The following is a 13155-nucleotide window of genomic DNA, read 5'->3' on the forward strand; positions in this document are numbered from 1 at the left end:
CACCTGAACTGTTTTTACTATGTTTCAGTCAAGTCTAACCGAAATGCTGTCAAAATAATTTCTGGCTAATGAAGCCTTGTCTGTACTAGAGCTTCCACTGCACCAATTCAGCTGGACCAGTGTTAGAATGGATTAGGAGGGAGGGGATTGGTACATTTTCACACTGTAGACAAGGCCTTAGAATTTGCCAGTCAAGCAAAAAATGTCATCAATATACATTTGAGGCTGAGAACATATCCTCCCCATCCACAAAAAGGTATTACCCCTGAGACACTCTGAGTAAGTTTCCCAGACCTGGAGAAGAGCTCTCTGTAAGCTCAAAAGTTTGTCTCTCTCACCAACAGAAGTTGGTCCAACAAACTATATTACCTCACCCACCTTGTCTCTCTACTATCCTGGTATGGACATGGCTACAACACTGCATACAACAATGGAAGATATTTAATTTTGCTGTCTGAAATGGAAACTCCACAACATGAAGAAAAAGGAAGCAAAATTTAACAGTGACATCTATTTCCTGAGCAAATGCAAGAAGAGGAAGCTAGTCACCTTGTGCAGCAATGATGGTTCTTTGAGATGTGTCCCCCTATGGGTGCTCCACAATAGGTGTATCTGCACCCCTGCACCTCTAATAAGAGATTTTAGGTAGCTATGTGCATTCAGCCCACACATGCATGCTCCCTCCCTCACTGTCTGCCTCTAGCACTGTGTGGGTGAATCCCCCTCAGTTCCTTCTCTACTGCAGAGCCCCTTATGGAGAACTCCAAAGTAGAGGGGAGGAGAGCGGGTTGTAGAGCACCCATAGGGGGACACATCTTGAAAAACCATCGTTACTGCACAGGGTAACTTCTTCTTCTTTGAGTAGTGTCTCTGTGGGTGCGTCACTGTAGGTAACTTCACAGAAGTATGCCCAATGTAGGACTGGGGCTTTGGAGTGAAGTTTGTTACTACAGAGAGTTCCGTGGAGCTGAAGATGGCATTGGAGGCCAAATCTCCAATGATCGCATAATGTTCTGGGGAACTGTGAGCAGAGGCCCAAGTTGCTGCTCTGAAGATTTCTGAGATAGGGACATCTTTAAGGAATATGACAGAGGTAGAAATTGACCTCATGGAGTGCGTACAGATTCCGGATGGAGGCAACAGGTTGCATCCTTGATAACAGTGATTACTGCAACCTATTTGGCTAGTCTTTCAGCTGATATCGCAGAGCCTTTGGATCTTTCTGCAAATGAAAGGAAGAGTTTAGGGGAATTCCTGAAGTCCTTAGTCCTGTCGAAGTAGAATGCTAGTATTCATCTAACATCTAGCATATGCAGAATCGCCTCCCCGTTGTCACTTTGTCATTGCACTCCATAGGTTTTATGGAAATATGCTTATGAGTGTGAATATGATATAACTGGAATATACTTTATGCAAAAGGTCTCTTGTAAGGTATCATAACAAAGGTTATAACCTAATGAATATATTCCTCATATTTGTATGCATGTATCATTCTTGTACATGAAGCTAGAAATATGAAGTATAACTCTGAGGTCCTATTGTAATTATGCAAAGTGTGGGCCATTAATGGTGGTTTAGAATCTTGATGGCTCCTATTGACTAGGACAATTGGTTGTAAATGGTTTATTTACTTGCAAATCCTCCTGTGTATGTGTGGGCCAACCCAGGAAGAATGGAGACTAGGGGTCTTACAGTGACATGTGACCATGTCACGATACTGGAATCCATCTTAATCCTTGTACTTTTCCATTGATGAGGCAGGGGTGGGGACAAGCACAAACAAAAGATTCCCACCTTGTGCCAAAGCTATAAAAGGGGGCGGAGCAGGACAAAGGAGAATGCCAGTCATGAGAAAACCCCTGCTTACCACCTGAGATGCTGCTGGAGCTAACAAGGACTGTACCGGGGAAAGGATTGGGCCCAGACTAGGAAGGAGCCTAGTCTGTGAAAGAACCTTACTGGAACATTTTTGAGGGTGAGATATTACCTGTAATCAGTTTCTTAATGTATTAGGCTTAGACTTGCGTGTTTTATTTTACTTTGCTTTGTAACTTACTTTATTCTGAATGTTATTACTTGAAACCACTTAAATCCTACTTTTTAAACTTAATAAAATCACTTTTGTTTATTAATAAACCCAGAGTAAGTGATTAATACCTAGGGGAGCAAACAGCTGTGCATATCCCTCTATCAGTGATATAGAGGGTGAACAATTTACGAATTTACCCTGTATAAGCTTTATACAGAGTAAAACAGATTTATTTGGGGTTTGGGAGGTAGGTGTCTGGGTGTCCACTGGGAGCTGGGTGTCTGGATGCTGGAGACAGGTAACCTGCTGAGCTGTTTTTAGTTAAACTTTGTAGCTTTGGCAGCATGGCCCAGACCCTGGTCTGTGTTGCAGCAGGCTAGCATGTCTGGCTCAACAAGGCAGAGTTCTGGAGTCCCACGCTGGCAGGGAAAATGGACACAGAGGTAATTTCAGCACATCAGGAGACAGTCCCAAGGGAATCTCTGTGACCGAACTCATCACAGTTACAATGTGTTTTTTGGGAAAAAACAGGGAGATGGATCTGTTGATTCATATGGAAAGTGGACACAACTTTAGGGAGAAACTTGGGATGTGGCCTCAGAATTATTTTGTCTTTAAAAAAGACCATGTATGGTGGGTGTGTCATTAGGGTCTCTATTTATCCTATGCGTCTAGCTGAGTTGATGCTAATTAGAAATGCTGTCTTCATGGACCGGTGTAAGAGAGAGCAAGTTGCCCTGGGCTCAAAGGGAGCTCTAGTCAAAGCTCTGAGAACTAGGTTAAGATCCCAGGTCGGAGCGGGTGGTATCACATGTGGGAAGAGATTCCCAATGCCCTTAAGGAATCTATGCATCAGCGGGTGAGCGAACACAGAGTATCCATCTACCTGACGGTGGAAAGCCATTGTGGCTGCAAAATATACCCTAAGGGAGCTGAGTGAGAGTTTTGACATCTTGAGGTTTAAAATGTAAAATGTAAAACCAGAGGGAGGGAAGATGAAGTTGGGCCAGTGTGCTTACAATGACACCAAACTTGGACTCGTTTCCATTTTTGTAGGTAAGTATGTTGAGTGGTCGACTTTCAGCTGTGCAGCAACACGTCTTTCACCTCGTCAGAGAATTCTGCCTCTAAGCCTTGGAACCAGGACTGGAGACGGAGGACCCGCAGGTTGGGGTGAAGGATCAGCCCATCACTTTGAGAGGGCAGGTGGGGAATGGGCCAAAGAGGAACCAGAGGACATATTGCCATCTGTGGCATGTAAGGGAACCAGACTTGTCTTTGCTAGGAGGGGACAATCAGAATAACTCTCACTTCGTCTTGTCGAATTTTCAACAGGACTGTGGATAGAAGAGGAAACGTGGGGAAGGGAATACAAGACGTCCAGGCCCCATGGGAGGATGAGGGTGATTTATGTAAAACATACAGATCATATTGTCCATCATGACCTTTGACTGGGTGTTCTTGATGAAAGGCAGAAAGTGTGCACAGGAGTTACTGACACCCCTTAGCTCCGAAAGATTGATATGGAGGGTCACTTCTGTGGAAGACCATTTGCCTTGACCCTTGCGGTCATATAGGTGAGCTCTCCAGCCTGTTAGGGAGGCATCCGTCATTAGTGTCAGCATTAGTTGTGGTTGCATGAATGAAATGCCTGACCAGACTTTGGATGGGTCTTTCCTCCAGTCCTTGGAGTGCTTTACTGTGGAGGGCAGTGATAGCAGTTTGATTAGTCTGTGCTTGTTCAGGGAATAGACAGAAGTAAGCCAAATCTGAAGACATGTCATGAACATCCGGGCATTGGGGTGACAAAGGTACATGCTGCCATATCACCTAGCAGCTGCAAGCAGTTCCTGGCTGATGTCTGAATACTGGCCTGGACTGTCTCTATGAGACTCGTAAGGATGGTAAGTTTGTATAGTGGGAGGAATGCTCCAGCTTATACTGCATCGAGGTCAGCGCCGATAAACTCCAGTCGCTGTACCAGGATCAGTATCAATTCCTGTAAGTTGAACTGTAGACCCAGCTGCAAAAACGTGACCGTGGTCGTCTGGGTGGCTCATATAGCATCCTGAAATGAGGGAGCCCTGAGGACGCAGTAGTCTAGCTATGGGTAGATCACAAGGCCAAATGTACGCAGGTGAACCAGAGAGAAGCTTGGGAGAATACGCTGGATGTGGACGAGAGGCTGAATGGGAGCACCCAGTACTTATAACAGTGATGCCCAAAGGTAAACTGCAGGAATCTCCTGTGAAATGGTCTTATTGAGATGTGGAAGTAGGCATCTTGTAGGTCGAGAGCCAAAAAACAATCTCCTTGCTCTAGAGCTGGAATAATGGCTGCTAGTGTGACCATCTTGAACTTCAGCACCTTCAGGTATTTGTTTAATGCCCTTAGATCTACAAGGGCCTCCAATCTCCCTTCACCTTGGGGATCAGACAATAATGGGAATAAACCCCCTTACCCACCCCGGGGTGTGCACAAGGGGGAGCAAGCAGGGGCACGGGCCCCCCAATAATCATTGGGGGCACAGACCTTCTCTGGCCCCAGGGCCACAGAGGCAGGGAAGAGCGAGCTCCTGCCAGAGCTGGAGCAGGGAGGGATGAGTGAGCTCCTGCTGGGGCGGGGGAAAGAGCGAGCTCCTTCCAGGGCTGGGGCAGTGAGGGGCAGTGAGCTCCTCCCAAGGCCAGGTGGGGTGGAGGGAGAGCAAGCTCCTGGGGGGGGCACAGAATGTGCCCCTCCAAAACAGGTCAAATTTAAATTCCTGTGCACGCCCCTGTTTGCCCCTGAGTTGCACCAGGACTGATTCTATGGCCCCCAGGCACAACAGATGACCTATTTCCTGACAAAGTAGGTTTTTGTGAGAAGGGTTCCTGAAGAGGGAACCAGAAGGAGAGTGGGAGTGGGGAAGGGACATGAATTGAATGGTGGAACCCTTCAAAATAATCTCCAGGACCCATCTGTTGGAGATGATATTCTCCCAACTGCTGTGAAAGACGCCCAGGCGACTTCTGAAGAGGTTTGATAGGTGGGTAGATGGCAGCTGACGTTGTAAGGTATAATTGTTCGGGCCCTCAACCAAGCCATCAAAAGTGCTTAAAAGAGGTGGTCTGAGAGGCTGTAGATTGGGGTGCTGACTGCTTCCACTTTTGAACCCTGGGCCTCTTATACTACAGCTTGTAATAGCATTGAGATGGTAGGTATTGAGGAGGTTGTGACCTATGCTGTGGCTGAGAGCAGCTATATCTTCTCTTCTGTCCTGCAGTGTAGATTCCCAAGGAGCATAATGTGGCCTGGGAATCCTTCAAGGTGTGGAGAGAAGAATCTGTCTTCTCTGCAAAGAGTTTGTCCTTTCAAACGGAAGATCTTCCAATGCCGCCTGCAACTCTTTGGGCAACCCAGAAAGGTGTAGCCAAGAAGCCCGCCTCATTGCCACTGCCGTGGAGACCGAGCGGCCCACTGTATTGCCTGCATCCAGTGCTGTCTGTAGCGCTGTTCTGGCTACTAACTGATCCTCTCTGGCATTGGCCTGAAACTGCTCCTTTTGTGTCTCTGGTAAATATTCCAGAAAACAAACTGATTTTTCCAGAATTAATAAAATCATAATTGGCCATGACAGCTTGGTAGTTGACAACTCTAAACTGCAATGTCGCCAATGAATATGCCTTTCTCTCAAAGAGACCTAACCTTTTCAAATCCCGATCATATGGGGTCAATTTGGTGTGATGTTGTTTGCCTGAGGCATTAACCACATCCACTACGATGGAGTTGGGTTGAAACAGGAAGTCTGCCTCTTTGGGAGGGATGTAGTACTTTTTTGTCAGCTCTCTTGCCAGTTGATGCGATGGAGGCTGTTGTCTGCCAGATTAGTTTGGCAGGATCTAGAATCGCCTCATTAATTAGGAGGGCGATTCTGGATGAGGAGGAGATGTGCAGAATATCCACCAGCTTGTGATGTGTATCTGCCATCTCCATAGGGGAATCTGCAGCTTATCTGCCACCCTCTTAGTAAGGTCTTAGAAGTTCCTGAAATCATCAGCTACAGATGGGGAGGAGAACATTACAGCCTCATCTGGTAAAGATGAGGAGAAGTTTGCTGGAGGGGTAGCTTCCCTTTCGAGCCTTTCCGCCTGTTTCTCAAAAGTTTCTTCCTCCTCCGGTTCAGAGGCTCTGGACAGTGACGTTGTACGAGACCGTCTGGCAGACTATCTCTGAGAGACACAAGACACCTGCAAAATGTGGGATATGTACATCGCTCAAGGATCCTAATATGGCCATTTGAGGGGGAAAAGGGCACGAGTGGAGGGGTGCCCAAGGGGATCAGCTCAATGGAATTGAGGAGGATCCTTGTATTGTGACAGCAGGCCATGATGAGTGGCCAAGGAAATGACATCCTCCTGGTCACTGTCAGACTTGTCACTGGGTAAGGGTGGCCCAATGCTAAGGGCTATTCTGAGCATTGGGATATGCTTGGCACCAGCACCCCAGTACCGAGTAATGGGGATTGCAGTTCTTCCCCAACCGTCAGGTCTCTAGGGTATCGGAACTCTTGCAGTACCGTTGGCTCACTTGGTACCACAGAGGAGTGTCTGTGGTATGTTGTCGGTACCAATGGTTGTGAAGGTGCAGAGCGCTCCTTAGACAGAAGCTTCGTCACACCCACTACCAAAGGTTTTCTTGGTGCCGCTCCTTTGAGGTGGTACCATATTTGTCTTTGTCCTTAGGGGGTAGTACCGCTGCCTCAGAACCTGAGCCCCTGGCGTCTCTAGGCAGTGTGGCCGAGCTCATGGTGGAGGCACCATGATGCTTCTGGGTACCGCGCTTCAGAGCCACCAGTGCCACGGGTACCGAGGTGGCTGCACGGGGGAACCCCTCTGGCTGGCCAATGACTCAGTTTTGGGGCTTGGAGCCCTTTTTCTCGAGCCTGTATGGGGGGGGCGGGATCTGCTGGTCTTTTCCGCAACTCTACCCCCTTTGAAGTTGAAGGCTCTGGGGAGGATCTGGAATCAGCACCAGAGTCCCCTGAAGGCAGAGACGATGCGTAGGGGGCGTGCGGGTGCTGGAGCCGGTGGTATGGCTGCCCTGGACCAGGGAAGTGGGGCTGGAAGGTTCTTCCCAGAAGTGACAAGTGGGGTGGTCACATGCCCCCACCCCTTTACATTGTGCCCCCCAGTATCAGCAGGCATGAGTTGTCTCTGCTTGGAGGCTTAAGTGCCTTATCCATGTGGAGGAATTTTAACTTCAGCTCCTAGTTCTTGCAAGACCTCGGCTTTAGCTGGATGCAGAGGGAGCACTTCTGAGGGATATGGAGCTTTCCCAGGCACCAGACACCGTGAAAGTGTATGTCCGCTGGAATCAACTCTTGCAGGAGAGGCACCTCTGGGAGCCAGACATGTCTCTGGAAGGGGTCTATCACCATCTGGCAGTGAGGAATGCAGAAGAAATTTCTTCTTTCCTCTTCTTATTTTCTGTTGTTTTTTTTTTTAACTGAAATAATTTAGAGAGTCTTGTAAACGTCCCTATACTCTCTAAGGGACTGAACGTCTGCCCCTGCATAGAACCTAATACCATACTAACATGTGAAGAACTAAAAGAATTCTTCTGCTGTCTCCACCTCAAAGAACTCTATCACAACATTAACAACACAACTCACTTACCATGTCCCCATTGACAACCATAAGAAAAGAGAATTGATTGCTTCAGTAAAAAAATTGACTACAAACTCCTTAAAAAATATCACATCCACCATAATCTCTCCACTGCCGAGAGAACAGCCATACAGTCCCTGAGATCTAACCACAAGAAAGTGATTGAATCAGCGGACAAAGGGAGTGCCATCATAGTCCTCAATCGGGACGACTACGTTAACGAGGCTAACTGACAATTCTCCAACACCACCTACTATAAAGAACTCAAAGAAGACCCTACACCATAGTTTATCCAGGAAGTTAAGGATATCAACAAATCATTCCCCAAACAATTCCAAGAGAAACTCTACAAACTCATCCCAATAAATCCACCCCAGGGACCTTCTACATGCTTCCCAAAATACACAAACAAGGGAACCCAGGCAGACCCATCATATTTGGCCACGGCACTCTTACTGAAGGAATATCAGGACTCACAGAAATCATCCTCAAACCACTCAGCACACAAAGGACCAGCTTCCTCCACGACACAACATACTTCCTCCACAGACTTCACAACATTAACAACCTCCCACAGAACACCATCCTTGCCAGCATGGATGGCACCTCCCTATACACCAACATCCCTCACAATGAGAGCATCGCTGCCTGTCTCAAATATTTACAAGACAATGGACAACCCTCAGATATCCACCCCAAACAAATCACCAAACTCATCTATTTCATCCTCACCCCTAACAATTTTACATTCAAAAACAAACACATTGTCCAAACCACCTGGGAACATCAAGGGCAGGGCCGGCTCTAGGCACCAGCAAACCAAGCACATGCTTGGGCCGGCATATTTTCAAGGGCAGCATTCTGGCCGTCTTTTTTTTTTTTTTTTTCTTCTGGCGGCAAAAGCCTAGAGCCGGCCCTGGCATCAGCAGTGTGTCGTGCATGTGGGGCGCCCTGGGGCTGCTGCGGTTCGCACCGCGGGGGAGCAACACCGCACCTTGTGGCTGGGCCGGGGACACTCAGGCTGGGGGCCGCTCCATGGGGCACATGGAGCCGCCCCCCAGCGCCGCAGCCAGGGCTGGGCGAAGCGGCCCGAGCTGCCCAGGGACTGTGGCAGGGCGGCCAGAAGCAGCAGCAGCAGCGGGGTCATAGAGGGCGGGACGCTGCCGTGCGGGGCCCGCATCCCGCTCTCCAGGGCTCCGCTCCCTCTGGGGCTACCCTGCCCTGGCTCCTCAGCCCCCTGCCGGGGCGATCCCCCAGCTCTGCCCTCCCGGGTCCGGCCGGTCCTGGAGGCTGGAGCCCTAGCTGGAGGTACCCTGGGCTGAGGCGCGGCCCGGGAGCCCCGCTGCTTACCCCGACCCTGCCAGCGCCGGACCAGCTGGAGGCGAGGGGGGAGCGGGTGGAGTCAGCACTGGTGGGGGGGAGCCCAGGGCTGGGGCGGCAGGGGGTGCAGGTGGGGTGGGGTGGAGAGCCCAGCGCTGGGGCGGCAGGGGATGCGGGACGGGGGGGAGAGAGAACCCAGGACTGGGGCGGCAGGGGGTGCGGGTGAGGGGGGGGAGATCCCAGGGCTGGGGTGGGGGGGAGGGTGAGAGCCCAGGGCTGGGGCGGGCAGCCAAAATTTTTTTTGCTTGGGGCAGCAAAAAGCCTAGAGCCGGCCCTGATCAGGGGTACTAGGATGGCCCCCCAGTATGCTAACCTCTTCATGGGCCTCCTGGAAGAAGAATTTCTGGACAAATGCACCATGAAACCAATGATAAACCTGAGATACATTGATGATATTTTCATCCTCTGGACAGATGACTTAAACTCCCTCAAAGATTTCTACCACAACATTAACAACTATGACCCATCCATTAAACTCGCTCTGGAACTTTCCCACACCAGCCTCAATTTCCTGGACACCACAATCCGCTTCAGCAATGGAACCCTACAGACAACTATATACAAGAAACCCCTAGATCACCACACCTGTCTTCATAGTTCCAGTGACCACACCTAACACGCCAAGAAATTGGTTATCTACTGCCAAGCACTCAGATACCCAGAATATGCTCCGAGGAGAAAGTCCAGGATGTACACCTTCACACACTCAAAACCACCTTCACCAGACAAGGATACTCCACCAGAGAAGTAGATCTCATCATGCAACATGACACCCAAATACCCCAAGCTTCAATACAGAAATAAAACCCCTTCTGACCACACACCTCCAGTTGTCACCTACCACCCCATACTGGAACCCAAACGGGGTATCATCAAACTATTACAACCCATCATTGACGGGGACTCCATCTTGAAAGAAATCTTTCCTGAACCCCGTCTTCTGGCCTTCAAACAACCCCCCAACCTCAGCAGCAGCAGCAAGCTTCCCACAGATCAGGATACACCAACTCAAAGCAGCGCCACACCCTGCAACAACAGATGCAAAACCTGCAGACATATCTCCACTGCTACAATGATCAACATCTCCCACAATACCCCTTTCAAGATCCAGGGGTCTTAAACATGCCTTTCACAACATGAAGTGTACCCCATCCAGTGCACTAAATGCCCCAATAGAAACTATGTGGGCGAAACCAGACAATTACTACACACTCAAATGAACTCACACAGGAAAATGAAAAAAGACAAAAACACCTCATTACCTGTGGGCGAATACTTTTCACAAAGCAATTGCTCTATATCTGACCTATCAGTCTGCATCCTCAAAGGAAACCTGCACAACACTTTCAAAAGACAAGCCTGGGAGCTTAACTTATAACTTTGCTAGACAAAAAAAAATCATGGACTGAATAGAAACACCAGATTTATGGTTTATTATTACAACAATCTATAACCCACTAACAACCCTTCCCAACAGCTTCGCTGCTCTTCCTTTCCTCCCGTATGCCTGGAGGGGTGTTAATGGCCACTTTATCTTGAATGGTTTCTTGAAATATGTGTTTGTTTAGCATAAGTAGCTATATCATAGCATTTCTCAAACTGGGGGTCACAACCCAAAAGGGAATCGCAAGACTACTATGGGGGGGTCACGAGAGTAGAGGGTGCTGGCTGGGCACCCAGTTCGGAAGGCAGCACTGCTACCAGCAGCAGGGCAGAAATAAGAATGGCATGGTCTAGAGCCTGAAATATTTTCCAAGGTGATCCCCACAAAAAAAGTTTGAGAGCCCCTCTATTTAACTGTGACACTATTTCCCACACCTGAAGGAGAGCTCTGTGTAAGCTCAAAAGCTTGTCTCTCTCACCAATGGAAGATATTACCTCACCCACCTTGTCTCTCTAATATCCTGGGACTGTAACAGCTACAACAACACTGCATATTATCCATGGGTCATTTTGAATGCAGATATTAGAAATTCATACCATTCTCAATTAAAGTTCAGCTACCAAATTTAACTTTGTGCCCTGAACCTTTACCAATTCTCCACATAAAAATCTCTCTCTATTCCTGTCCGCCTTCTGCAGGAGGGCTAAAGCCATCCACACCCCAGTGTACCATCTATCTATACAGACCAGAGACTCCTGTATTTTCAATTCATTCTCTACATGCAGGCTGGAGATGTCAAGTACTCACCCACTATCCCAATACAGATTCCAGATACCCATCTCTCTCTTTGGGCTTGAACATTGACTATACATGGGTTATATGATCAATTAATGAAAAACTGTATTGTAGCATATATACATAATGAGGCAGAGATAGATTGATGTGGCAATGAAAGAAGAGGTCTCAGCCTGTCTTTAGAAAATGGGCAATAGTAGGGGTGGCCCCATAAAGATTGCTGTTGGAACCTTAACTGACCATTTCCTGACTTCTTTAGTATTTACATTCTTGGGTACTGCATTATTCTGTAGAGATTTTTTTAAAACCTCAATCCTGATTGTGAGTTAACCGGTGTTTTTTGCTGGTTGATTTTTGACTATGTCAATCTTTAGGCCTCTTTTGTTTAACTGCACACAAAATTAGTGCATTTACTGCTTACAAAAGTGCTTAACTGACAGCACTAAATAGTGAAGTCCTCTACCCAGCAAACCATTATGTACGGACAGTGGCATTGTTATCTTCTCCACAGCGTCTCACAAAGATGCCTCAATATTCTTCTGGGTAGACTACTTCTGGGTCCAATTGGATAATTCAAGTTTTTATTTCAATCCAATTGTGAGTCTCTCTGTTGAGACCTTCAACTACCAATTATTGCCAAGCATGCTAGTAAATCAGCTGCTGGAAACTAATTTTTAATAATATAAAAGCATAACATCTTGGTGTCTATACTCAGAAAAATGGGTTTCTAAATTAAATAACCTGGCCTTTAAATTGTGTTTTTCCTTAATATCCAAAGTTGCATATCCAGACGAAGGGCTGAAAATTCCAGTTTACAAAGCAAACTGAGACAAACTTCAGAAGTGTTGGAATCTCCCCCTATCCTCTTTCCCTTACACCAAACTGAAACTCAGGGAGAATTTTTAGATCTAAATTATATATAGGGCTTTCTAGAGGAAATGCTGACTGACCCAGAACTATAACCGCCTACTTGATTTTAATTTTTTAAATTTTGAATATAGTCACTCCATGAAACTATTTCATTAACTTTTCATTTGAAGGTCTCCTAAGGCATCAGTGACAGAAGACGGGGTAAAGCCAAATCTGGGCGCCCAGGGGCCCAGTGCAAAATCCTTTCGCTTCTTATATTTTAGTTTTCACCAAACAGGAAAATGTTGCCAGCCTCACGGGTCCCGGGACCTCTGTCCTCCTCGATGCGGACGCCCAGCACGGGAGTTTCACAGAATGCAACTCGCCTCCTGCGCTAGGCTCGGCAGGCTCAGGAGCCGCCCCGAGCGCGCCTAGCCCTGCCGGGCAATGGCACCTCAAGGCACCGGCGAGCGGGGACACTGGGGCAGGGACGGGCAGGCTGGGGGTTGATAGCGAAGCCCTAGGTCTGCCCCGGCATCCTTGCCTACCCCACGCCTGACACTTGCCTTTATAATAAGAGACCATCGGAGGCAACAACTCACCCACAGCCACAGTCCGGGGTGCAAAGTCCCGCGCAGCGGCAGCGAAGCACTGATGCCGCCGGCCAGGCGGGTGTGAGCGCGGAGTGGCGGGAGATGCGCGGCCGCCGCTCCCCGGGTGACTCAGGTGGCGGGCGGGGGAGTGACAAGCGGAGCCTCCCGGCTCGCACGCGATGCTCAGCCCGGCCCGCGGGCAGCAGAGGGCGCTGCGGCGCCGGGAAGGGAGCTGGGGAGGTGGGCCCTGCCGCCAGTGCGCGCACATGGGGACCGGCCGCCCAGCCGTGCCACCAGCCAACCCCCAGCCCGGCTGCCCTGACCGGGCGGGACCGTCTCCCCCGAGCGGCGCAGGAGCCGGGCCGGGGGCCGGCGCGTATCTCTGTCCGGGCGTCCCCGCGAGCGGGCCTAGCTGCAGGCGGCGCCGGCCTGCCCGCACAGAGATACCCCGTCAGTCAGGGAGCGCGGCGTGACAGGCGG

At 49.0% G+C, this 13155-nt stretch overlaps 1 protein-coding gene across 2 annotated transcripts in view; it reads right to left on the bottom strand.

The window, feature by feature from the left end:
- Positions 1 to 12779, bottom strand: part of AHRR (aryl hydrocarbon receptor repressor) — a 142061-nt gene extending 129282 nt beyond the window's left edge. The window contains exon 1 of one of the 2 annotated variants that reach the window (XM_054018575.1): positions 12685 to 12779. The gene's annotated coding sequence lies outside the window, so the exon portion shown is untranslated. The remainder of the gene's footprint in view (positions 1 to 12684) is intronic. The other variant, XM_054018574.1, reaches the window with a different exon arrangement.
- Between the last annotated feature and the right edge of the window lie 376 nt (positions 12780 to 13155).

This window comes from Malaclemys terrapin, chromosome 2, assembly GCF_027887155.1.
Source record: "Malaclemys terrapin pileata isolate rMalTer1 chromosome 2, rMalTer1.hap1, whole genome shotgun sequence".
Taxonomy (NCBI): Eukaryota; Metazoa; Chordata; order Testudines; family Emydidae; genus Malaclemys; species Malaclemys terrapin.